Here is a 27,313-nt window from a genome sequence, read left to right as displayed (position 1 = left end):
CTACCTATGATTTTTACAACGTTTATGGACACCATTTGCATTGCCCCGGGGTAGAGAATATTAAGAATTCCTCCAGGGCTCAGGAGCATTCTGAAAAAAAAAAAAAAAGAATCATAAATATACAACAAACCTCTCCTTTGACTAGAGATATAAAAGCAGGTAGAAATTTGATGTGGCGGTATGCACGGCACTACAAAATCCATCTTGCCACTGTTTAAGGCAGAACAAATATGTTCATTTTGATGGGAGTCTTCTTCCTCCTCAACATTCTACTTCTCATGGCAAATTACATTGATCCCATTTGCTTTTGGAGAAAAACCTGAATGAAATCAAGGATAAAGATTCACAATTTAATTGTTCCTTCATCCTTGGAGCAGTTCAGATACCTATGGAGAAAGATTATTTCACCCAGACTCTGAATGTCCTGTAAGTGCATTTATCTTTTCCAGGTAAATGACATCTAGAGTATTTCTTGTGTGGTCTGGTGATGAAGATTAGTCAAATCCTTGAGTATTCTGAACTGTTGCTATATCTGAACACAAAGAAACAGTTTTTTTTACTGAATTAATCTTAGATTATCTCTCCTTTTAAATAATCCTGTGTAGATTTTGTTTTTAATTAAATCATGTAGCTTCTGACTTAAAGACTGGAAGCTGAGGAATAAAGGTCTATCTGCAGTGATAGTTCATATAAAGCCCTCCAATGAACAGTTTGTATTGCACTCTAGATAGTGATGACTTATTGAATTTGATCCCATAATATTTCATTAGGTTTTACTCCAAGTGAATGCAAATAGATTGTTAGAAACTCTGCTGACAGAACTTCCATCAGTGTGTTGATTCTAGAGCTTATGCTTATTGTAGTAATATTCATTGCACATATAGTTGTCAAGAACTTTACATTTATAAAAACTTACTGCCTCGAGATCATTGCATGTGGTCACTTCTTGCCATCTGATGTTTCTTCTAGTTTGGAAAGAGAAGATCTTTAGACTCAGAAATTCACATTTCATGTGAACGTCTGGATGGACATTTTATGGGGCGTGTTTCGAGACAGGGTTTTTCTGTATAGCCCTGGGTGTCCTGGAACTCACTTTGTAGACCAGGCTGGTCTCGAATTCAGAAATCCACCTGCCTCTGCCTCCCGAGTGCTGGGATTAAGGGTATGTGCCAGCACTACCGGCATGTATATGAGCATGGAATATTAAGGACATTAGAAGGCAAAACATCCAAGTTTTTTAAAATATAAATTCCAAAAGCACTGTGGCTTTGTGCTTCACACTACTCATGTATAATTCTGCACTCTCCCGTTAGAGTAAAAGACATGTGGAACATATGGAATCCAATGATATGTGTACATTCCTTGAATAGTGACTATCAATAACACTGGTAGCTGCTTATGTCCTTTTTCACTCTCATGCATGACATCTGTGATGTGGGATAGTTAGAACATTTGAGAACAGTGATAAAGGAGTTTTCTGTTATTTTATTTGTCATTAAGAAACATGTCATCTCTTTTCATATCTAAGTTTGTCAATCTCTGATCCTTTACTGATATTTATATCTTGTGGATATCTATTCAGAAATTTTAGTAAATATAGGTGGACATTCTAGCAACATGGTATTAATACCCATTTTTGTGGATTGCTGATAGGTTTTTATTTTTTTTGTTTTACCAAATAGGGTTTCTCTGTATAGCTTTGGCTGCCCTGGAACTCACTCTGTAAACCAGGCTGGCCTCAATCTCAGAAATGTGACTGCCTCTGCCTCCAGAGTGCTGGGATTAAAGGCATGTGCCACCATGCCCAGCTCTATAGATTTTTTTTTTAAATACAGCCATTTTGATAACTAAGCTACACAGACACCTTAAGTAACTGATGTTTCCTAAAGTATAGTTGTAGGAAGTAGTTTGAACATTGTGCAAGATCTGTTATCCAATTTCTTTTATGTATTGGTAAAATTATAAATTTTGATTTTTTCCATATGTGGTAATAAACAATATTTTAAAATGGCATATTTTATAGAATATAGAATGAAAACACCATATGGTTACAGTTTTTGGTGGAAACATTTTTGCATTTATTTCAGATTTAATTATTAAATATAAAGGTGAATCTGTGGTGTTCATTGATCAGATTATATGAACTGACAAGAATGATACAGGAGATACTATTCATTACATAAACATAACACAAACACAGTATGATATTATTATATTGCCACTGTCTTTGCCATACTTTCATTACAAAAATGAACATATTCTATATAATTAACACCAAAATCTCTTCTACTTAATAAGCATATAATACTGGCATATATAAAGTGCCATCTCAGCAGGTTCCTTATTTTCCTAGTTCTCAGTAGGATGCTAGTGTTGTATTAGTGTTACTGGAAAGGTTATCAAGAGTGTTTTCTAGAAATTAAATTAACGATAAGAAGTTCCAGCTGGGTAGTGGTGGTACAAGCCTTTAATCCCAGAATTTGGAAAGCAGATACAGGTGGATTTCTGAGTTCGAGGCCAGCCTGGTCTACAGAGAGAGTTGTAGAACAGCCTGGTATATGTAGATCAACACTGTCTTGAACAGCCAACATCAAAATAAATAAATAAATGAAAAAATAAATAGATAGATAGGTAGATATATAGATAAGAAGTACCCAGAATGAATATATCACCTTTCTTTGTAACTAGAAATTCAGCGAATGTATATACCTTCACATTTGAAGTGAGGATACTCTATAAAACACTTGGAGGTATTGCCCTCTTATGACCTAAACAATCTTTCATACATACATACAATCATATGCATAGAGATGTATCATTCACCAAATGCATGTTTGATGTTTGAATTTACTTAAAATTAAATTTTTAGATAAGATGTTCTTTCAGCAAAAGATTGTAAAAATAAATAACAAAATGAGGATAGATGTGAGGGACATGCTAAGGATATTAACCACTTATTTTAACTGATTGTTAGTACAGGAAACAAATTTTGGTGCAGAGAGACTATTATGTACTGACAAATGATATTTTCACTACCTTAACTAATTGAGTTAATTACAAAAGAGAAATAATCTCAAAGGATCTCATAACACATGTATTTCTATATTGCTAAATAATTTCAAAATGAAGACATGATCAGAATTACAGTTTTGTCAATATCTGTGGTTTTCTCTTTACCTTCTGATCAAGCAGTAAAAGCAGATTTGGGAATTCTCTCTGTGGATGAAGTCAATACAATATCTTATTAGTGAGAGAAATACTCCTATGAACTTTTAAAGTATTCANACTGTGGCTTTGTGCTTCACACTACTCATGTATAATTCTGCACTCTCCCGTTAGAGTAAAAGACATGTGGAACATATGGAATCCAATGATATGTGTACATTCCTTGAATAGTGACTATCAATAACACTGGTAGCTGCTTATGTCCTTTTTCACTCTCATGCATGACATCTGTGATGTGGGATAGTTAGAACATTTGAGAACAGTGATAAAGGAGTTTTCTGTTATTTTATTTGTCATTAAGAAACATGTCATCTCTTTTCATATCTAAGTTTGTCAATCTCTGATCCTTTACTGATATTTATATCTTGTGGATATCTATTCAGAAATTTTAGTAAATATAGGTGGACATTCTAGCAACATGGTATTAATACCCATTTTTGTGGATTGCTGATAGGTTTTTATTTTTTTTGTTTTACCAAATAGGGTTTCTCTGTATAGCTTTGGCTGCCCTGGAACTCACTCTGTAAACCAGGCTGGCCTCAATCTCAGAAATGTGACTGCCTCTGCCTCCAGAGTGCTGGGATTAAAGGCATGTGCCACCATGCCCAGCTCTATAGATTTTTTTTTTAAATACAGCCATTTTGATAACTAAGCTACACAGACACCTTAAGTAACTGATGTTTCCTAAAGTATAGTTGTAGGAAGTAGTTTGAACATTGTGCAAGATCTGTTATCCAATTTCTTTTATGTATTGGTAAAATTATAAATTTTGATTTTTTCCATATGTGGTAATAAACAATATTTTAAAATGGCATATTTTATAGAATATAGAATGAAAACACCATATGGTTACAGTTTTTGGTGGAAACATTTTTGCATTTATTTCAGATTTAATTATTAAATATAAAGGTGAATCTGTGGTGTTCATTGATCAGATTATATGAACTGACAAGAATGATACAGGAGATACTATTCATTACATAAACATAACACAAACACAGTATGATATTATTATATTGCCACTGTCTTTGCCATACTTTCATTACAAAAATGAACATATTCTATATAATTAACACCAAAATCTCTTCTACTTAATAAGCATATAATACTGGCATATATAAAGTGCCATCTCAGCAGGTTCCTTATTTTCCTAGTTCTCAGTAGGATGCTAGTGTTGTATTAGTGTTACTGGAAAGGTTATCAAGAGTGTTTTCTAGAAATTAAATTAACGATAAGAAGTTCCAGCTGGGTAGTGGTGGTACAAGCCTTTAATCCCAGAATTTGGAAAGCAGATACAGGTGGATTTCTGAGTTCGAGGCCAGCCTGGTCTACAGAGAGAGTTGTAGAACAGCCTGGTATATGTAGATCAACACTGTCTTGAACAGCCAACATCAAAATAAATAAATAAATGAAAAAATAAATAGATAGATAGGTAGATATATAGATAAGAAGTACCCAGAATGAATATATCACCTTTCTTTGTAACTAGAAATTCAGCGAATGTATATACCTTCACATTTGAAGTGAGGATACTCTATAAAACACTTGGAGGTATTGCCCTCTTATGACCTAAACAATCTTTCATACATACATACAATCATATGCATAGAGATGTATCATTCACCAAATGCATGTTTGATGTTTGAATTTACTTAAAATTAAATTTTTAGATAAGATGTTCTTTCAGCAAAAGATTGTAAAAATAAATAACAAAATGAGGATAGATGTGAGGGACATGCTAAGGATATTAACCACTTATTTTAACTGATTGTTAGTACAGGAAACAAATTTTGGTGCAGAGAGACTATTATGTACTGACAAATGATATTTTCACTACCTTAACTAATTGAGTTAATTACAAAAGAGAAATAATCTCAAAGGATCTCATAACACATGTATTTCTATATTGCTAAATAATTTCAAAATGAAGACATGATCAGAATTACAGTTTTGTCAATATCTGTGGTTTTCTCTTTACCTTCTGATCAAGCAGTAAAAGCAGATTTGGGAATTCTCTCTGTGGATGAAGTCAATACAATATCTTATTAGTGAGAGAAATACTCCTATGAACTTTTAAAGTATTCACTATTTTCCAGGTTCTCCTGTTAATCCAATCACACACACACACACACACACACACACACACACACCATATCTTTCCATTTTAGAGCTCAGATGAAGAAACTACTAGTATAGCATAGTGCTTCTATAGAGTACAAATGATCATGTATAATCATCTGTCCATAATAAACACTCTACTCTTTATAGTAAAACAACTAAAAATCACAAATATGCATTAGCATTGGCCTTTTCAATGGATGAAATCAACAGGAATCCTGATAGTTTACCAAATGTGTCTTTGATTATAAAATATAATTTTGGCCATTGTGATGGCACAACTGTGATGACTACACATTATCATTTTCAACAGAAGAAATATGAGCCTATTCCTAATTATTTCTGTAATGAAGAGACTATGTGTACATTTCTGCTTACAGGACCCTATTCAAGAAAATCTTGGGAATGGGGATGGTGATATACATGGATATGTTCTTATCTCCACGTGTGAATTATCATAGGCTAGGGATTCTTCATTTCATGTCTCTTTGGGGAATATTGATAGATATCAAGAAAGTTAATTGATGAGATTTGACTTATTCTTATGTCAGTCTATGTAGATCTAGGGTACTTACTATTCAGAGACATGATAGATCCTCTGCTGTGGGCCACCTCCAGAAGTTGACAGACTCCAGAAAGAAGGAATAGAGAAGGTCATGAAGAATTGAGTCTGACAGGGTGATAGAGAGAATCTTGCATCCTTAACTGACTGGCAGTCAAATGTTTATTTATCCAAATCTCAATAAGAAGGGAAAGATTCATGTTGTTACAAAACATAGAATATAATATTTCTCTACCCAGATATGTATTATCTTCACCTTTGTCATAAAATTATATTATAATTGTAAACTATGAAATAACCAAGTTATGGTAGTTTTATAAGTGTAGTCATCAGTGACAAACTTTGGTGGAACAGAAGTATATTTTACAAGCAACTTTTATGTATCTGGAGCATTATTTGCAAAGGCATGCTAGACCATTCTTAGCCTTGAGACTTTTGACATTTCAGTGGAACTAGAGTGGATGAAAACCTCCAATCAAATCTGTGGAGTTAGACATTTTACTACCAGTGAGTTTATGACTCAGTATTAAGAATCATAGTGTCTATTTTCATTAGACAGAATGGGAAATTTTTCAGCAGCATACTGTTTTAGTAATTATGAGTCTTTTTCTTTAATGGTATAAAGGTTAGGTTATATCTTTACAGAACTTATTTCTCTGTTTATAATTCTTGTTCTTTAATGGTATAAAGGTTATATCATATCTTTATGGAACTTATTGCTCTGTTTCATCTTGTTTTTCTTCCTTTCCCTTATCATAATTTATAAGAGACCTTCACAAGTGAGAGTGGTTATGTGGCTCGAATAACTTGTAATTTCATATTTTTCCATATGACAATTATTCTATCATTATAAGACATTTTGTATGAAGGGGATAACTCCATCCAATATAACATTGTTTCTATATATTTTTCTCAAGAGATTCAACTTATGAGTCATATATGTTTTGCTACATAATTATGAGGGTATTCAGTAGGATAAGTTTTTTTTAATCTGATATGCTGCTAACATTTTAATTTGCCAAACATTTTTTTACCATTTTAAATTTACTTTGTTCTGTTTATCTGTTTCCTGAAGAGGTACAGAGGCAGATATTCCCAGAGTATTTTGGAGCCTTATCCTAAAAAGGAATTCTCTGACATATTTATGTGAGTCACAACCTCTAGAATACAAGGAATACTTTCAAGTAGGGCAAGATATTATTTTTCCTAAAATCTAAAGCAGTATTATGTACAGGAATTTTCTGGTAAATCTTCATTGTATTTCTGGATTAAGGAATAAATGCCTTTTGAAAAAAATATTAGTAAAATATCACCAAGATGTAAATACATTAAAATCCCTCCAAATATTGAAAACAGAGATATCATGACTAAAACTGAAAGACAGAGTGGCAGTTATTATTGCAAGTAAATATATTTTATTATGTCTTTGTCAAACAGCTATGCTTGCTGTTTCTATTAGAAGTGGATATGCCAGGATTCCACATTTGCTCATTTGAATCAGAGAAGAGAGGAAAAGTCACAGATAATTAACTCTTTGCAAATAAATATGATTACTGACTTCTTTAGTGTACTGCACCTCATGCTGTTCTTTGTGTTGTAGTTCCTTCATCTTACCTATGGACCGTTCCTTTCCATGTTCAGTGATGATGAACAATATTCCTATCTCTATCAGATGTCCCCAAAGGACACATCTCTAGCATTGGCAATTGTTTCCTTCATAGTTTACTTCCACTGGAACTGGGTTGGCCTTGCCATTCAAGGTGATGATCAAGGATATCAATTTCTATCAGAGTTGAAAAAAGAGAGCGAAAACAAGGAAATTTGCTTTACCTTTGTGAACATATCAGTCTATGGGATTTCATTCTATCACAAAACTGAAATGAACTACAAATAAATTGTGATGTCATCCACAAATGTTATTATCATTTATGGGGAAACAAACAGTAATATTGAATTGAGCTTCAGAATGTGGGAATCTACATTTATACAGAGAATATGGGTCACCACAATACAAGTAAATTTACCTACCAGTAAGAAAGACTTAACTCATTGCACATTCTATGGGACTTTAACTTTTCTACACCACCATGGTGAGACTTGTGGCTTTAATAATTTTGTACAGATATTGTGCCATTTCAAAGCATAGATTTATATCCGGCAATGCTGGAGTGGAAGTACTTTAACTGTAAATGTTCAGCATGTAAATGTGAAATACTGATGAATTTTTCATTGAATGCCTCATTGAAATGGCTAATGGAGCAGAAGTTTGATATAACCTTGAGTGATGGCAGTCAAAACATATACAATGCTATGTATGCTATGGCCCAAGCACTCCATGATATGAATCTGCAACAGGTTGATAATCAGGCAATAGACAATGGGAAAGGAGCCAGTTCTCAATGCTTGAAGGTAGAGGTTCTTTTATTTGATAATGTTTTGTGTCTTCAATCACTGAGATGTTTAGGATCTCTCAGATGCCCACAGTTAATGAAATATGAAATATTTTCCAAAATAGATAAGTTGCTGATTATTTTTCCTAAAGAAAAATTAAGTCTAGTAACTATAACTAATGTGAATTGAAAAAGAAGCCATAGATTATCAATGGAAATTTGTGGATTCATACAGAACACACGGATGTCAGCCTACCCTTTCCAGTATTGGAAATTAAAATTCTTTCACCATGAATTTTTCTTCATTAAGAAAATTTGAGTTTTTACTTATATTTGTCGATTACATGGAAATTATTTTAATGGTTTTAATTAGGGTTCTCTTGTGAAACTTCCCCCAGTTTAGGGTCTGAGTAACTTGGTTTTCTTAGAGTAACTAAATATATTTCAAATTAAGTGTTGGTGTTCAGTTCTGTATATGAAAATGTGTTTTTATAAGTGGATGTATCTTTCTCATTGTGTATATGTGTGTCTTACTCTTTCTGTGTATCTGTATTTATATTTGTGTTGCTTTTAACATACATTTGTATCTCTCTCTATGACTGTGTACGAGAACAACAATGTTTTCTGTGTATGATTTCTTTTTGTGTTTTTATATATGTTGTATTTTTTTTATGTTTTTGTCAGAGTACGTGTTTTTGTATCCTTGCATTTATTTTGTGAGTGTTTGTATGTGCTTTTATGTATTTGTTACAGCTTTACTGTTTTTCTGGCAATTTCTTTGTGCTTGGCTTGGCCTTTGCCTGTCTGTTTTCATTAGGTGTTAGCATAAATTTCTCTGTGTTTCAATATCATTCTGGACTGGTGCTTCTATATTTATACTTTTCCCTGTATGCTTCTCTCTCTCTCTCTCTCTCTCTCTCTCTCTCTCTCTCTCTCTGTGTGTGTGTGTGTGTGTGTGTGTGTGTGTGTGTGTGTGTGTGTGTGTGTGTNTGTCTCTGTCCCAGTGTAAGTATTTTGTGTGATTTCATATCTGTGTTTTTAGTTAAGTGCATATGCATGTCTTTTATGTGCCTGATTGTTTACTTATATGTGTAAACATGTATGTATATTTTCATTTAAATAAGTGTATAGCTGTACTATATGTATGTTTTGCAAAGGATGTGAGCCTATCTCTGTGTTAATGTTTTTTTTTTTGTGTGTGTATGTGTTTGCATGTGTGTGTGTTGCATACTTGTGTTTGGTTCTGCATTTTTTGTCTATTTGTCTTTAGAAGTCTTCACTGAAATTCTTGGAATATTATAATAATTTCATTTATCCAATTGTATTTGTTGTGATTTCTCTCTTTCACTCCTTAAATATAATTGCCTTTACAATGAAATCAGAATACGTTCAATGACTTGAAGGAATGGTATATACATTGTAGTGCAGTGTTTGTAGTTTAGGTAAACTCCTTTCTGAGAAAGACCCACTTTACTAATCCTCTTGGGGAAAAGGTAATTATTTAACAGAGGGTATTACTTCAGGAAGATTATGACATTTTTCACTTTGGAAATCTCTCACAACACCTTGGATTACAGTAAATTTAGGAAAGTACAGCCCATATTTTCCACATGGTCAATGCTTTCACTTGTATAGAGACATGATTGAGTTGGCCACAGGAAGTAGAAAGGTGAGTGGGTACTAACTTACTGATTTACAATACATAGCAGTAAACACTGTCAAGTGGGTACATGGTAACATATTGAAATGAAAAATTTTGTCACATCAGTAACCAATTTCTAGGCTCTGATATTATGTTTCTTTTGTATATTTTTGACATTTTCCCCAAATCTTTGAAGATTTCAAACATGACTAAAATATACCTTTGTCATATCATAACCATTTTCTGAAATTTAATGAATACAAAACTGTTTTTCACCACTGATTTATAGTCTTTCTTTTAAATTAAACAAACTTTCTTCATATCAGTGTTGTTATTATACAGTAATCTCCCTTACTTTAAATCTCTGGAACAAGTGTTGATAAGAGAGAGAATTACATGACAGTTATGAAATACTAAGAGTCATAATTTCTATCCCTCGCAATTAAACCCAAAAATGTTTTCCTACAAAAGAAGGAACGCTTACAAGTTTGACTAATGAACACAATTACAGAAATTCATATTTACAGAAACATCACTTTTTAATAATTTTGAAGAACCCCTTCATACTTTTAATTAAGATGAACTTTTAATCAAGATTCATCCAAAGTAATATATAGACAGCACTAGAGCAACAAAGAAATAGCTATTAACACACCTCAAATTCAGCAANAAAAACAACCAGACAAAAGCAACAAATAATTGTTAGTTATATCTGACCATTTGTGTTAACATTCTATAAATGAAATTAAAGAAAATAAGGCTGGTTTATTTGTTTAAGACATTCCTTAGTTGCCTGCAGAGAGTTGGGAGGGAAATACACATACAGGAAGAGAACTTTTCTTCATTAAAAAAAAATTAAGGGAAACATTATAAGGTATAGTAAGAGGAATAAAGGAAATTCAAGAACATTACCTTTAATGGATATATATGGAATACTTGACAAAAACATCTACCAAGAGAACACAACACACAAAAGAAAGATAATTCTGTGAGAACATGGCGAACTGTTTTAGTTTTCATAGTTTTATTTATCGAAAATAGCTTGCAATTCTCACATAATATATCCTAATTACAGTTTCCCTTCCTTCTACTGGGAAGTGAACAATTCTCAGTTTTACTTGCAAATGTATCATAGTTTATATTCCCATTTCCTCCCAACTGTCTTTTCCATCAGATCCACTTTCTGTCTCTAATTAGAAAATGATAATATTCTATTGGAAAATAACAAAATAAAATGAGTTTAAACAAAACTAAGACATCATCATAGGACAAAATTTTCATAACACGTTATGGTAACTTGACATATAAAATAGAACTAGGTGAAAGGACCAGGAAACCCTACCTCATATCTTACATATTGAATAGTAGTGAGTGAAGCATGAGGTAGTGATAGACAACTGAGTGATAGTTATCCCTGTTTTTGTACTTAGAATACTTTATTTTTGAAACTATAATTCAAAGTGTAAATTCCATAATCAGAACAGCTGGCATTGTTGATCCCAATTATTCATTCTCCAAGTGCATGTGAATAAATATAATAAGAAGCTCCTATAAATTATTAACGTTGAACTGCAAAAGTAATTCCTGGAACACAATGATGTTATGTTAATGGCAATTCTACATAAAACCCCTGAAATAGACTGCCCTTTTCAACACCAGCACAAACACAAAATTCTGATAGTCAAACACTGTTGGTATCTTATTTTATCTCTGATTAACCTTAATGTAATTGCCAAATGCAAAGAATGGTGGGCAAATTTTTGTGACCAAGAAATGCCATGTTGCTCTGACTGGAAATTAATCTTATGTAAACTGAATGTCCTCAGGCCTTGGAAGCATAGGTGTGAAACTAAAATCACATTGACATTTGAATTGCCTTGAATTCCTGATCTGTCCAAATCATTAATCATGAAGGGGTGTTAGATTTTGTCAAATATTTTCTCAGCTTCTAATGAGATGGTCATGTGTTTTCTGTCTTTGGGTTTGTTTACATAGTGGATTATGTTGATGGATTTCCATATATTGAACCATCCCTACATCTCTGGCATGAAGCCTACTTGATTGTGATGGAGGATCGTTTTGATGTGTTCTTGGATTCGGTTTGCGAGGATTTTATTGAGTATTTTTGCATTGATATTCATAAGGGAAATTGGTTTGAAGTTCTCTTTCTTTGTTGGATCTTTGTGTGGTTTAGGTGTCAAAGTAATTGTGGCCTCATAGATCATTGGGTAGAGTACCTTCTGTTTCTATTTTGTGGAATAGTTTGAGAAGAATTAAAATTAGGTCTTCTTTGAAGGTGTGATACAACTCTGCACTAAACCCATTGGGTCCTGGGATTTTTTTGGTTGGGAGGCTCTTAATGACTGTTTCTATTTCTTTAGGGGTTATGAGACTGTTTAGATTGTTAATCTGATCCTGATTTAACTATGGTACCTGGTATCTGTTTAGAAAATTGTCCATTTCGTCCATGTTTTCCAGTTTTGTTGAGTATAGGCTTTTGTAGTAGGGTGTGGTGATGTTTTGGATTTCCTCACGTTCTGTTGTTATGTCTCCCTTTTCATTTCTGATTTTGTTAATTAATATACTGTCACTGTGCACTCTATTTAGTATGGCAAGAGTTGATCTAACTTGTTGATTCTTGTCTAGGAACCAGCTCCTGGTTTGGTTGACTCTTTGCATAGTTCTTTTTGTTTCCACTTGGTTGATTTCAGCCCAGAGTTTATTTTCTGTGTTGGCTCCTCTTGCGTGAATTTGCTTCCTTTTGTTCTAGAGCTTTTAGGTGTGCTTTCAAACTGCTAGTATATGCTATCCCTACTTTCTTTTTGGAGAAACTGAGAGCTATAAATTTTCCTCTTAGAACTGTTTTCATTGTGTCCCATAAGTTTGGGTATATTGCAGCTTAATTTTCATTAAACTCTAAAAAGTCTTCATTTCTTGCTTTATTTCTTCCTTGATCAAGTTATCATTGAGTAGAGTGTTATTCAGCTTCCATGTGTATATTGACTGTCTATTATTTATGTTGTTATTGAAGATCAGCCTTAGTCCTTGGTGATCTGATAGGTTGCATGGGGTTATTTCAATATTTACATATCTGTTGAGGCCTGTTTGATGAACAATTATATGGTCAATTTTGGAGAAGGTACCATGAGGTGCTGAGAGGAAGGTATATCCTTTGGTTTTAGATGATATATTCTATAGATATCTGTTAAATCCATTTGTTTCCTAATCCCATTAGTGTCACTGTGTCTCTGTTTAGTTTCTGTTTCCAGGATCTGTTGATTGAAGAGAGTGGGATGCTGAAGTCTTCCGCTATTATTGTGTGAGGTATGATATGTGTTTTGAGGTTTACTAAAATTTTTTTAATGAATATGTCTGCCCTTGCATTTGGAGCATATAACTTCAGAATTGAGATTTCATCTTGGTAAATTTTACCTTTGATGAATAAGAAGTGCCCTTCCTTATCTTTTTGGAGAATTTTAGGTTGAAAGTCAATGTTATTAAATATTACAATGTTTTGTTTCTTGGAACCATTTGTTTGTAAAATTGTTTTCCAGCCTTTTATTCTAAGGTAGTGTCTTTCTTTGTCCCTGTGGTGGGCTTCCTGTTTGAAGCAAAAAGTTGGGTCCTGTTTACATAACAAATCTGTTAGTCTAAGTCTTTGTATTGGGGGAACTTATCCCATTGAGATATTAAGGAAAAGTCATTGTTGCTTCCTGTTATTATTGCTGTTAGAGTTGGGATTTTTTTCTTGTGGCTATCTTCATTAGGCTTGTTGAAAGATTACTTTATTGCTTTTTATCAAGGAGAGTTTCCCTCTTTGTGTTTGGATTTCCCCTTTATTATCCTTTGAAGAGCTGAATTTGTGGAAAGATGTGTGAATTTCATTTTGTCATAGAATAACTTGGTTTCTCCATCTATTGCAATTGAGAGGTTTTTGGGGTTAGTAGCCTGGGCTGGAATTTGTGCTCTCTTAGAGTCTGTATGACATCTTCCCAGGATCTTCTGGCTTTCATAGTCTCTGGGAAGAAGTCAGGTGTAATTCTGCAAAGTCTGCCTTTATATGTTACTTTACCTTTTTCCCTTACTGCTTTTAATATTCTTTCTTTGTTTTGTGCATTTGGTGTTTTGATTTTTATGTGACAGGAGGAATTTCTTTTCTGGTCAAGTCTATAGTAGTTCTGTCAGCTTCTTGTAGCTCATGGGAATCTCTTACTTTCGGTATGGGAAGTTTTCTTCTATAATTTTGTTGAAGATGTTTACTGGCCCTTTAAGTTCGCACTCTTCCTTCTCATCTGTAACTATTATCCTTAGGTTCAGCCTTCTCATTGTGTCCTGGGTTTCCTGGATGTTCTGGGTTAAGATCTTTTTGTGTTTCACATTTTTGATTGTTATGTCAACATTTTCTATTGTATCGTCTTCACCCAAGAGTCTCTCTTCTATCTCTTGTATTCTGTTGGTTATGCTTGCATCAATGACTCCTGATTTCTTTCCTAGGCTTTCTATTTCCATAGTGATCTCCCTTTGTGATTTCTTGTTCCTGCTTCCATTTTTGGATTCTGGATGGTTTTGTTCAATTCTTTCACCTATTGGGATGTGTTCTCCTGTATTTCTTTAAGGCAGTTATTTATTCCCTTCTTATAGTCCTCCATCATCATCATGAGAAGTGACTTTAGATCCATGTTGTGCTTTTCTGGTGTGTTGCTGTATCCTGGACTTGCTATAGTGGGAGGGTTTAGTTCTGATGATGACAAGTAACCTTGGTTTCTGTTGCTTCTGTTCTTATTCTTGCCCCCTGCCTTCCGATTATCTCAAGTGTTTGATGCCCTCAAAATATCTGATTGGAGCCTACCCTTCCTATAATGCTGGTTTAGCCAGAAATCCTCAGAGTCCAGCTTTCTCTGTGATCCTTTGATTCTAGGATCCTGTGAACCTGAGATACTGGTTGTATCAGAGTTCTTGGCAATCAAGCTTCCTCTGAGACCTTGAGATGCTGGTGTGACCAAGCTCCTGGGATCCTGTGATCCTGGAATCCTAAGATCCTTCACATGTTAGACAGCCTGCAAGTGGTACCTCCCCTTTGGATGGTGGGGCTGTCTGCTCTGTTTGAAACCATGGTAGACCAGTGCAGACAAGAAGGTACCCAAGCTGCTGGTCAGAAGTGGCTCCTGTGTCCCTGTTTCTGTTGGACCCAGGAACTCCCAGTTGTGTTAGGACAGATGTCATATTCCACTCACCTGTGATCCTAAGATCCTGGGTGTTCTAGGAATCCTGGAGCATGGAGAGCTTTCACTGTCTGAAATATCCCACAGTTTTGATCAGGCCATCTTAAGCAGTGCTTTATGCTTGGATTTCCTTTCCCATCCAATTTTTTCTCTTCTAGGTAATACATTTTTAGAGTTGTGCTCTAAGAAAACATGATCTTGAGTTTTGTTATAAAACTATATCTTAACTGTGAGCAAATGAACACATTAAGATTCAAGTTTAAATAAGAAAGTTGTAAAAAATTAGTATTTTATAGCTCTATTCATAATGTAAATTTTGGTTAACAATTTTGAATAAGCATGGCAGTGGTCTGAATATAATAATATAAGGTAACATGTCTCTAAGAAGTGTAAACTAATTATCATTTGGCTCTTAAAAATTAATGTCTTTAGCGTAATACAAATAATACACACGCAGATTTATTACTAAACCTGTCCTTTTTATTCTGTTGTTTATTACTTTTGTAGGGTTTAAGACTGAAAATAATGTTTTAGGCTTGCAGCTATCCATGTGATATATTCCCATTTTTACTGTGATTTTGTATTTGTGCCTTTTTTTTTTTCAATTTCTTAATTTGGATATTATATTTATCTACATTTCAAATGTTATACTCTTTCCCTGTTTTTCCTCTGCAAAACCACTATACCACCACTTACCCTGCTTCTTACCCTGCTTCTATGACAGTGCTCCTGCACCTGCCTACCCACTCCAGCTTCATTGCCTAAGCATTCCTCTACACTGGAGCATTAAGCCTTCACCAAACCAAGGGCGTCCCCTCTCACTGATATCATATAAGGTCCCTTAAACACATTCAGTCCTTCCCCTAACACTTCCATTGGGTTCCTTGTGCTCAGTCTGGTGGTTGACCTCAGGCATCCACATCTGTATTGGTCAGGAACAGGTAGAACCTCTCAGGTGATATCTGTATCAGGCTCTTGTCGCCAAGCATTCTTGGTATCCACAACCATATCAGGGTTTGGTCTCTGTATATGGGATGGATCTTCATGTAGGGCAGTCTCTGTCCGACATTTCCTTCAGTATCTGATCCACTCATAGTCCCTGTATTTCCTTTAGATAGTATCAATTCTGGGTTAAAATTTGGGAGATGGTTTGGTGGCCCTATACCTCAACTGGGAGCACCATTCATAATCTCTGAATATGGTGTTGAGAGGTTTCCCTCTCCATTCTGGGATATTTCAGCTAATGTCACCCCTATGGGGTCCTGGGGGTTTCTTGCTTTCCTGGCATCTGGGACTTTCTGGTTGCCACTCACAATTCTCTTTCCCCGACTGCTACAAACCTCTGTTCAATTTTCTGACCCTCTGTACATCTTCTCCTTCTTCTCCCATAACTGATTCTTCCCTTATTTTTCTCCTCTCCCTCTTCTCTTCCTCCTGTGGAGAACTTACACAAGTGATGTAAGCATAGTTCAATATATGTAGATCCATTATATGTAATACACTACAAAATATAAAATTACATGATTTTCCAAAAACCTTCATGAATGATTCTTAACCAAGTCCAACATTCATTAAGAGATAAAGTAACAAAACAAGTGATTGAACAGAAGGAACACAGATTGATATCATAACAATTTCTTTCACAAACTTATTGAAAGTACTATATAAAATGTTCAGAGAAATTTATTATCCATGAATATCAGAAATAATGTCAGGTAGTTTATGTGGTTCATGTTTTGATCCAAGCAGTTTAGAGACAGATATATGAAAATCTGTCTGTCTCTTGCCAGTCTGCCCTATATTGTGAGTCCAAACCAGTCATGTGTGATATGGAGACACTACCTTACAATAAATTAACATAATGTACATAAGTATGGCCATTTTCCTTACTCTAGCTCAAAATAGTCTTTAAAATATTAAAAAGGGTTAACATAAATTTAAAGAAAATAATGGGGGGGGGAGAGAAAATGTACTCCAATCTTGATTGGTAGTCCAAGTCTACTGGTATTTCATGTTAAGACCCTTTTTCAACAATAACAAAAACATAGGAAGAATTCTTCAAATCTTCAATTAACATTAAACAATCTAATTTTTATCCAGTTTTTTACAGTATTTCCAGCCACTGGAAAGCAATTAGATGTCATGAAACACTCCATATTCAAGGTCAGTACACATCAATATATTATTTCCAACCATGTTAAACCACTGCTGTATACTCCACTCCTTTTTATGTACAGTTTCTCATGTTTGCAAAGGTAATTTATTCAAAGTCATATTTTTTTATCTGCTACTTATGGACATATTTTTCTGTTTCAAATTTATTTAAATATTAACTTTCTTCCCGCTTTCCTTAATTAATCTTTGATTATAAGCAAAGTGAGGAGGAAGGCTTGATTTGACATACAATCATAGAAACACAAGTGTGGATATCTCAAAAATGGAACTAAAGCATAGATCTTAAAAAACACTAATAACTGGCGTGAATGCCCACAGTTCGCTGTAAATTACCAATGAAGAAAATGCTTCAAAGATCTGTGGAAAGACTAGTGTTCACTAAGAAAATATTTCAATGAAAGTTTACTCTGTTCTCAGAACTTAGTGTCAGATTGAAAATAATTAACTAAAAATCATAAGGTTGCAATTTCCGCAGTTTTTGCACACAGCTCAATATCAGCTATTTTTTCTGAATTATTACACACTCAGAAACTATCAAATATTTCTTCAATGCATTTGCAATATTCATAGCTGGTCATTAAACACTGGACAAAGTGAAATGTTAATCAGTCTGTGTGTACAAAATGAGCTTATTTAAATCTTAATGTGCAGTGATGTGTGGCGATACAGGATTTTAATCCTAGATCTTGGTAGGCAGAGGCAGGAAAATTTCTGAGTTCGAGGCCAGCCTGGTCTACAGAGTGAGTTCCATGATAGCTAGGGCTACACAGAGAAACCCGGTCTGGAAAAAAAAAAAACAAAAACAAAAAAACAAAACAAAACAATACAAAAACAAACAACAACAACAACAACAACAAAGCCTTAATGTATTAATATAAAATATAAAAGAAATAGGTAAACATCATTATCAGCATATGCCTAATTTTTTCTCAGATTCCATCCTCTGTGTGCAGTGCAGATTGTAATCCTGGATTCAGAAGATTCTGGAAGAAGCAAATGGCAGCCTCCTGTTTTGTTTGCATTCCTTACCCTGAAAATGAAATTTCAAATGAGAGAAGTGAGTATTTGCTTCTCTGATAAATCCTGCTATTATGTATTCTTGTACCACACTGGGATTATGAAATTAAAACACAACTGCAAATATAGAATATATCACTTTTCTAATTTACTAGTTGGAGATATAAAAAGTATTAACAAAATCTTGCAAAAACAAACAAATGTACTTGGTGCCTCGACCCCCATATTAACTTATTGCAAATTCATTGTATATTACATTTCACAAACAAGTACTTAAGAAAATATAACTGCATTTTTAAGGTATTCTGGAAAAGATTTTTCCAAATAATCTATAGTAAATCTACATGTACATTAGATTAGCCACATTTTTTTGAGAGTATTAGTTTAGTTATATTTCATGAGTATATTTGACCTAAATATGATTATGTACTTTTATACATATAGGAGCCCATGAAGAACCGAATACAATATTAATTTACTAGGCTATATCTTGAGACTGTTGGGTACAAAACTCATAGTCTCTGTAAGATTAATATAGAAGACAAATGTATTTGCAAATTATGAGAAAAATGCTAAGAATGTAATATTTAGTGGGCTGTGTTCAAGGCCAGATATATTATGAAACCAGGAAGCAAGGGATAAGAGTTGACCCATGATGTGGAATATACAACGAGACTCATATACATTACATTATATATCACACTCATTATTAAAATAATTATTCAGGATTGGCAAAATGCAAAAAGTTTATGGTAACTTTTCAATTATTTTGCCTTTCATTCTACATAATGAATTAAAATTCTTAAGATACACACCTGTGAATTGGTTCAACAGTTAAATCATTTGTTGCTAAGCCTTACAATCTGAGTTTATTCCCATGGTGCACATAGTAGAACCAAGCAAATCACTTAGAAGATGTCTTTTAAATTCATAAATCCCTATATACACTACGCTTAAAATAAATTTACAAGAGTACTAAAATTATTTTAGATGTCAAAAATCAAATAAGAATTAATACTTACATCAAATTTACATCCAAAAACTCCATAAAACTTTTTTATTACAGTAATTGCTTACGTGTGTGGAGTGGTTAACACATGTACAGGTAGTCTTATGAGGAAATATTATCCCTGTATTTTCATTTTCATGCACTAGTGAGATACATGTAATAGCTGCTTGGATTTGAAATCAGGTTCTCTGGTAGAGCGAAATGTTCTATTTATAGGTAATACAACTTCTTTGGCTCTTAGGCAACTTGTCTAATAATAGCTCTCCACAAATGCATTGTTGTAGAAAAAAATTCTGAAAACCAAGGAAGCACATCAACATTCTCTGAAATGACATGAAAATTAAGTGCAATCACAATCACAGTTCATATTGTTACCACGTTGGGGATTACAACTTAAAAATGGGGTACCATTGCTTAATACAAACCATCTGGGTTGCTACTTTTGCTTGAGGATTCTTCTGTTATATTGCTCATTCCATTTGTCCATACTGATTTCATAGCTGAGTACGTTCACAGACACTGAGACTCATAAGAACAGAGATGAAGTGAAAGTGCTGAGCATTCCAAATGAAGAAGGAAAAAATATCAAGTATCTTTTAGTATGAAATATTTAGAAAGGTTTCTTTTTCCCCCTTAGTGCTAATAGTAGTGCATCTCATGAATAATAATAAGAACTTTTGTTTAAGTATTGCCAAATGAGGAAACATCTTAGGGCTTATTTCTTTGATATTTTCTACTTTTCAAACATAAACAAGCTCAGTCCTCTGTGTACCTTCCCTGCCAGGGGAGAGCTTGCCTCCATGGAGTGCTCTGACAATTGGACTCAGGTAAAAGCTCCATTTTCTGTCTGGTGTCTTTCTCAGGTGCCTCCATGCTGTAGCAGTAGCAACAGGGCTCCTTGGACATTGTCCCTAAAGCCTTATTCTCAGTCAGGAGGTGGAGCTGATCCTCAGTCCTCTGTGCAGCTTCCCTACCAGGGGAGAGCTTGCCTCCAGGGAGTGCACTGACCCCAGGACCTAGGACAGATCACCATTTTCTCTCCAATGTCACTCTAAGGCATCTCATCTCAGGTGAGCACAGGCAACAGAGCTTCTAGGACAACACAAGTAGGGAATCTACACTGGAGTAAAAGCAAGAAAGCAATCCTTCAGCAAACCTAAAAGAAGATAGCCACATGAACGAGATTCCAACTCAAACAACAAACATAACAGGAAGCAACAATGCCTTTTCCTTAATATCTATAATATCAATGGACTCAAATACCAAATTAAAAGACATAGTCTAAAAGACGGGCTATGTAAACAGGACCCAACATTTTTATGCACATAGGAAACTCACCTCAGGGACAAAAACAGACACTACCTCAGAGTAACAGGCTATAAAACAATTTTTATAGTCATGGTCCCCCAAAATATGTTGAAGTAGCCATTCTAATATCAAATAAAATCGAATTTCAACCCAAAATTATGAAAAAAAAGAAAAGGAAGGGCACTTCATACTCATCAAAGTTAAAATTTACCAAGATGAATTCTCAATTCTGAACATGTATTCCCCAAATGCAAGGGAATCCACATTCATTACAGAAACTGTGGTAAAGCTCAAAGCACACATTTGACCTCACACAATTATAGTGGGAGACTTCAACACCACACTCTCACCAATACACAGATCCTGGAAACAGAAACTAAACATAGAAACATTGAAACTAACAGAAGTTATGAAACAAAGGGATTTAACAGATATCTACAGAATATCTTATCCTAAAACAATAGGATATACCTTCTTCTCAGCACCTCATGGTACCTCCTCTAAAACTGACCATATAATCTGTCACAAAATAGGCCTCAACAGATACAAACATATTGTAATAACTCCATGCATCCTATCAGATCACCAAGGGCGAAGGCTGATCTTCAAAAACAACATAACTAATACAAAGCCAACATTCATGTGGAAGGTGAACAACACTCTACTCATTGATAACATGGTCAAGGAAGAAATAAGGTAATTAAAGACTTTTTAGAGTTTAATGGAAATAAAGCCACAGCATAACCAAACTTATGGGACACAAAGAAAGCAGTCCTGAGAGGAAATCTGTAGTCCTGAGTGCCTGTTTAAAAAAAAAAAAAAAAAACTGGAGATGGCATACACCAGCAGTTTGACAGCGCACCTGAAAGCTCTAGAACAAAAGGAAGCAAATACACNNAAGAGGAGTAGACAGCAGGAAATAATCAAACTCAGGGCTGAAATCAACCAAGTGGAAATAAAAAAGAACTATACCAAAAAAATCAAGCGATCCTGGAACTGGTTCTTTGAGAAAAATCAACAAGATAGATAAACACTTAGCCAAACTAACTAGAGGGCACAGGGGCAGTATTCTAATTAACAAAATCATAAATGAAAAGGGAGATATAACAACAGATCCTGAGGAAATCCAAAATATCATCAGATCCTACTACAAAAGGCTATACTCANCAAAACTGGAAAACCTGGATGAAATGGACAAATTTCTAGACAGATACNAGGTACCAAANTTAAATCAGGATCAGAGTAATGATCTAAACTGTCCCATATTCCCTAAAAAAATAGAAGTGGTCATTAACAGTCTCCCAAATAAAAAAAGCACAGGACCATCTGGGTTTCGTGCAGAGTTTTATCAGGCCTTCAATTCCAATTTTCCTGACTATTCCACAAAATAGAAACAGAAGGTGCTCTACCTAATTCATTCTATGAAGCCACAATTACTCTGATACCTAAACCACATAAATACCCAACAACAAAAGAGAACTTCAGACCAATTTCTCTTATGAATATTGTTGCAAAAATACTCAATAAAATTCTAACAAACCAAATACAAAAACATATCAAAATGATCATCCATCACGATCAAGTAGCCTTCATCCCAGAGATGCAGGGATGTTTCAATATATGGAAATCAATCAACGTAATCCACTATATAAACAAATTCAAAGACAAAAACAACATAATCATCTTGTTTGATACCGAGAAAGCTTTTGACAAAATTTCAACACACATTCATGATAAAAGCCTTGCAAAGATCAGGAATTCAAAGCTCATACCTAAACATTTTAAATCAATACATATCAAACTAAAACCAACATCAAACTAAGTGGAGAGAAACTTGAAACAATCCCAGTAATAATAGCAACTGAACAAGGCTGCCCATTTTGTCCCTACCTATTCAATATAGAACTTAAAGTCCTAAACAGAGCAATTAGACAGCAAAAGGAGATCAAAGGGGATACAATTAGGAAAGTAAGAAGTCAAAATATCACTAGTTGCTGATGATATGATAGTATATATACGTGACCCTAAAATTCCACCAGAGAACTCCTAAATCTGATAAACAACTTCTATGCAGTAGCTGGATATAAACTTATCTCAAACAAATCAGCAGCCTTTCTTTAAACAAAGAATAAACAGGCTGAGAAAGAAATTAGAGAAACAACATCCTTCACAGTAGTCACAAATAATGTAAAATACCTTGGTGTGACTCTAACTAGGGAAGTGAAAGATCCATATGATAAGAACTTCAAGTCTCTGAAGAAAGAAATCGAAGAAGATCTCAGAAGAAGGAAAGATCTCCCATGCACCTGGAGTGGCAGGATTAATATACTAAAAATGGCTATCTTGCTGAAAGCAATCTACAGATTCAAAGTAATCCCTATCAAAATTCCAACTCAACTCTTTAAAGAGTTAGAGAGGGAAATTTGCAAATTTCATGTGGAATAACAAAAAAACTAGGATAGCAAAAACTATTCTCAATAAACAAAGAACCTCTGGTGGGATCACCATGCTGGACCTCAAGCTGTACTACAGAGCAATTGTGATAACAACTGCATGGTACTGGTACAAGGACAGACACGTTGATGAATGGAATAGAATTGAAGACCCAGAAATGAACCCACACACCTATGGCCACTCCTCCTTTGACAAAGGAGCTAAAACTATCCATTGGAAAAAAACACAGCATTTTCAACAAATGGTGCTGGCCTAACTGCTGGTTATCATGTGGAAGAATTCAAATTGTTAAATTCTTATCTGCTTGTACAAAGCTCAAGTATAAGTGGATCAGGGAACACCACATAAAACTACACTCAGTGAAATTTATAGAGGAGAAAGTGGGGTAAAGACTCAAAGATATTGGCACTGGGAAAAATTCCTGAACAGAACAGCAATGGCTGGTGCTGTAAGATTGAGAATTGACAAACGGGACCTCATAAAATTACAAAGCTTCTGTAAGACAAAAGACAATGTCAATAAGACCAAATGTCACCAAGTTATTTGGAAAGGATTTTTACCAATCCTAAATCTTATAAGGGAGTAATATCCAATATATACAAAGAGGTCAAGAAGCTGGACTCCAGAAAATCAAATAACCTCATTAAAAATGGGGTATAGGTTAAAATAAAGAATTCTCAACTTAGGAATTCTGAATGATTGAGAAGCACCTCATAAAATGTTCAACAGCCTTAATCATCAGGGAAATGCAAATCAAAACAACCCTGAGATTCCACCTCACACTAGTCAGAATGGCTAAGTTAAAAAATTCAGGTAACAGCAGATGCTAGCAAGGATGTAGAGAAAGAGGAACACTTCCCCATTGCTGGTAGGATTGCAAGCTTGTACAACCACTCTGGAAATCAGTCTGGCAGTTCCTCAGAAAATTGGACACAGTACTAGCAGAAGATCAAGCCATACCTCTCCTGGGCATATACCCAGAAGATGTTCCAACTTGTAATAAGGACACATGTTCCACTATGTTCATAGCAACCTTATTTATAATAGCCAGAATTTGAAAGAACCCAGATGTCTCTCAACAGAGGAATTGATACAGAAAATATGGTACATTTACACAATGGAGTACTACTCAGTTATTAAAAACAAATGAATTTATTAACACATGGATAGATCTGGGAACATCATCCTAAATGAGATATCCCAATCACAAAAGAACTCACATGGTATGCACTCACTGCTAAGTGCATATTAGCCCATAAGCTCAGAATACCCAGGATACAATTTGCAAAACACATGACACTCAAGAAGAAGGAAGACCAAAGTGTATTCTTTCATCCTTCTTAGAGAGGGGAACAAAATACCCATGGAAGTAGTTATAGTCAAAGTGTGGAGCAAAGACTGAAGGAATGACAATCCAGCAACTGTCCCACCTTGGGATCAATCCCATAAACAACCACCAAACTCAGACAGTATTTCATATGCCAACAATATTTTGCTGACAGGATCCTGATATAGCTGTCTTCTCTGAGGCTCTGCTAGTGACTGGCAAATACAGAAGTTGATGCTCAGAGTAGTCCTTTGGACAAAGCACAGGTTCCCCAATGAAGGAGCTAGGGAATGTAACCATGGAGCTAAGGGTTCTGCAGCCCTATAGGAAGAACAACAATGTGCACTAACCAATACCCCCAGAGCACCCTGGAATAAATCAATAATCAAAGAAAACACATGGTGGTACTCTTATCTCTAGTGGCATATGTAGCAGAAGATGGCCTAGTCGTTCATTAATGGGAGGAAAGGTATCCCATATCTTAATTCAAAGGTATGTTCTGTAGGAACAGACAAACCACTAACTAAGGCTTGGAAATAATATGAAAGGTGCAAATGTTTTATGATTATAAATTCAAATTTTTCATAAACAACATAAACATTATATTTCCTTTAATTCCCCACATTCTTCTTGTGACTTATGACAGCAATCCCTTAAATTAAATAATGCAATTCTTACTTTTATATGAACATATACATATAAATATATATTCATATGCACAGTCTACCAGTTCAATTTATTGTTGTTCCTATGTGAATGAGTTGGACCTAGTGAATTCTCCCTTAGCTATTATAGATCTTGTCCTAGTAGAAGTCAGAATCTCAATGTGTCATAGGGGATAAATTCATCAAATAGTTAGTGATCTCAGAAAATAGTCAGTGTAAGGTTTTGTATTTATAAAACATATTCAACCACATTGTGGTTTATGAATGTATCTTCTCTGAATTAAATAATCTATTTGATATCAAGATAGAACCAAAATATGGCTTAGCAAATATTTGCTTTCTGATAACTTTATAAATGAGATAGGCAAGAGTTAAATAAATAAAAAATGATTGTTTGGTTTTATTTCTCTTAAGTCTTCATGAGCATTATAAATCGAAAGCAATGCTGTTCAGCAATATAATTCACATTACATTCTCAGCATCAAAGGCAGCATTATAAGGCTTCTTTCAACACTCTTACTTGAAATACCATTCGGTAAAAAATTTTAAAGGTAGGACTAACTAAACTTTCCTTTGGACACCAGATATGGATCAATGGATGAATTGTCCAGAATATCAGTATGCCAACATAGAACAAAACAAAAGCATTCAGAAAGGTGTCACTTTTCTAAGCTATGAAGACCTTTTGGGAATGTCTCTTGCCTCAATGGACTTCTGTTACTCTGCATTCACAGCTGTAGTACTTTGGGTCTTTGTGAAGCACCATGACACTCCTATTGTGAAGGCCAATAACAGAATCCTCAGCTACCTATTATTGATGTCACTCAAGTTATGTTTTCTCTGCTCTTTTTTCTTTATTGGCCATCCTAACAGTGTCACCTCTGTCTTACAGAAATTCACATTTGGAATTGTATTCACTGTAGCTGTTTCAACAGTTCTGGCCAAAACAGTCACTGTGGTTCTGGCTTTCAAAGTGACAGACCCAGGAAGAAGGGTGAGAAACTTCCTGGTATCAGGGACTCCCAACTACATTATTCCCATATGTTCCCTATTCCAATGTATTCTGTGTTCAATCTGGCTAGCACTTTCTCCTCTGATTGTTGATTTTGATAAACACTCCCGGCATGGTCATATCTTCATTGTGTGCATCAAAGACTCAATTACTGCATTCTACTGTGTCCTGGGATACTTGGCCTGCCTGGCACTTGGAAGCTTCACTGTGGCTTTCTTGGCCAANAATCTGCCTGACACATTCAACGAAGCCACATACTTGATTTTCAGCATGTGAGCATTCTGCAATGTCTGGGTCCCCTTCCTCCCAGTTTACCTTAGCACCAAGGCAACGTCATGGATGCTGTGGAGATCTTCTCCATCTGGGCATCCAGTGCAGGGATGCTTGGATGCATATTTGCACTCAAGAACAAAGTCATTTTATTGAGACCAGAGCAAAATACCAAAAGATCAGGGAAAAATCATATTTCTGATCAAGTATTTTAGGAATTCTGTCAAAGCTAAAGTTCGTAAATACCCACCAAATATTGGGTTACAGTGCATTTCCTTGATGATTTAGGATGTTGAACATTTTTTCAGGTATTTCTCAGCCATTTGGTATTCCTCAATGGAGAATTCTTTTTTTAGTTCTGTACCCCCCCCCTTTTTTTTGTTTTTCGAGACAGAGTTTCTCTGTATAGCCCTTGCTGTCCTGCAACTCACTTTGTAGACCAGGCTGGCCCTGAACTCAGAAATCTGTCTGCCTCTGTCTCCTGAGTGCTGGGATTAGAGGCATGCACCACCATGACCGGCTTTTCTTTTTTTTTTGTACTCCATTTCTTAATGGCACTATTTGAATTTCTGGAGTCTAGCTTCTTCAGCTCTTTGTATATATTGGATATTAGTCCTCAATCAGATTTAGGGTTGGTAAAAATCTTTTCCCAATCCCTTGATGGCATTTTTGTCTTGTTGACAATGTCTTTTGCCTTACAGAAGCTTTGCAATTTTATGAGGTCGCATTTGTCAATTCTTGATTTTACAGCACAAGCCAATGCTGTTCTGATTATTAATTTTTTCCCTACGCCCATATCTTTGAGGCTTTTCTCTACTTTCTCCTCTATAAATTTCAGTTTCTCTAGTTTTATGTGGAGGTCTTTGATCCACTTAGACTTGAGATTTGTACAAGGAAATAAGAATGGAACAATTCTT

General features: G+C 34.8%; 1 pseudogene; it reads left to right on the top strand.

Annotated features, from left to right (window-relative positions):
- Positions 1 to 230: 230 nt before the first annotated feature.
- LOC110315328 overlaps positions 231 to 27,313 on the top strand; it is a 35,319-nt pseudogene continuing 8,236 nt past the window's right edge.

This window comes from Mus pahari, unplaced genomic scaffold (assembly GCF_900095145.1).
Source record: "Mus pahari unplaced genomic scaffold, PAHARI_EIJ_v1.1 scaffold_9817_1, whole genome shotgun sequence".
In the NCBI taxonomy this organism is placed as follows: domain Eukaryota; kingdom Metazoa; phylum Chordata; class Mammalia; order Rodentia; family Muridae; genus Mus; species Mus pahari.
The sequence above is the reverse complement of the archived record's forward strand: the minus strand, read 5'-3'. Positions and strand labels throughout refer to the sequence as shown.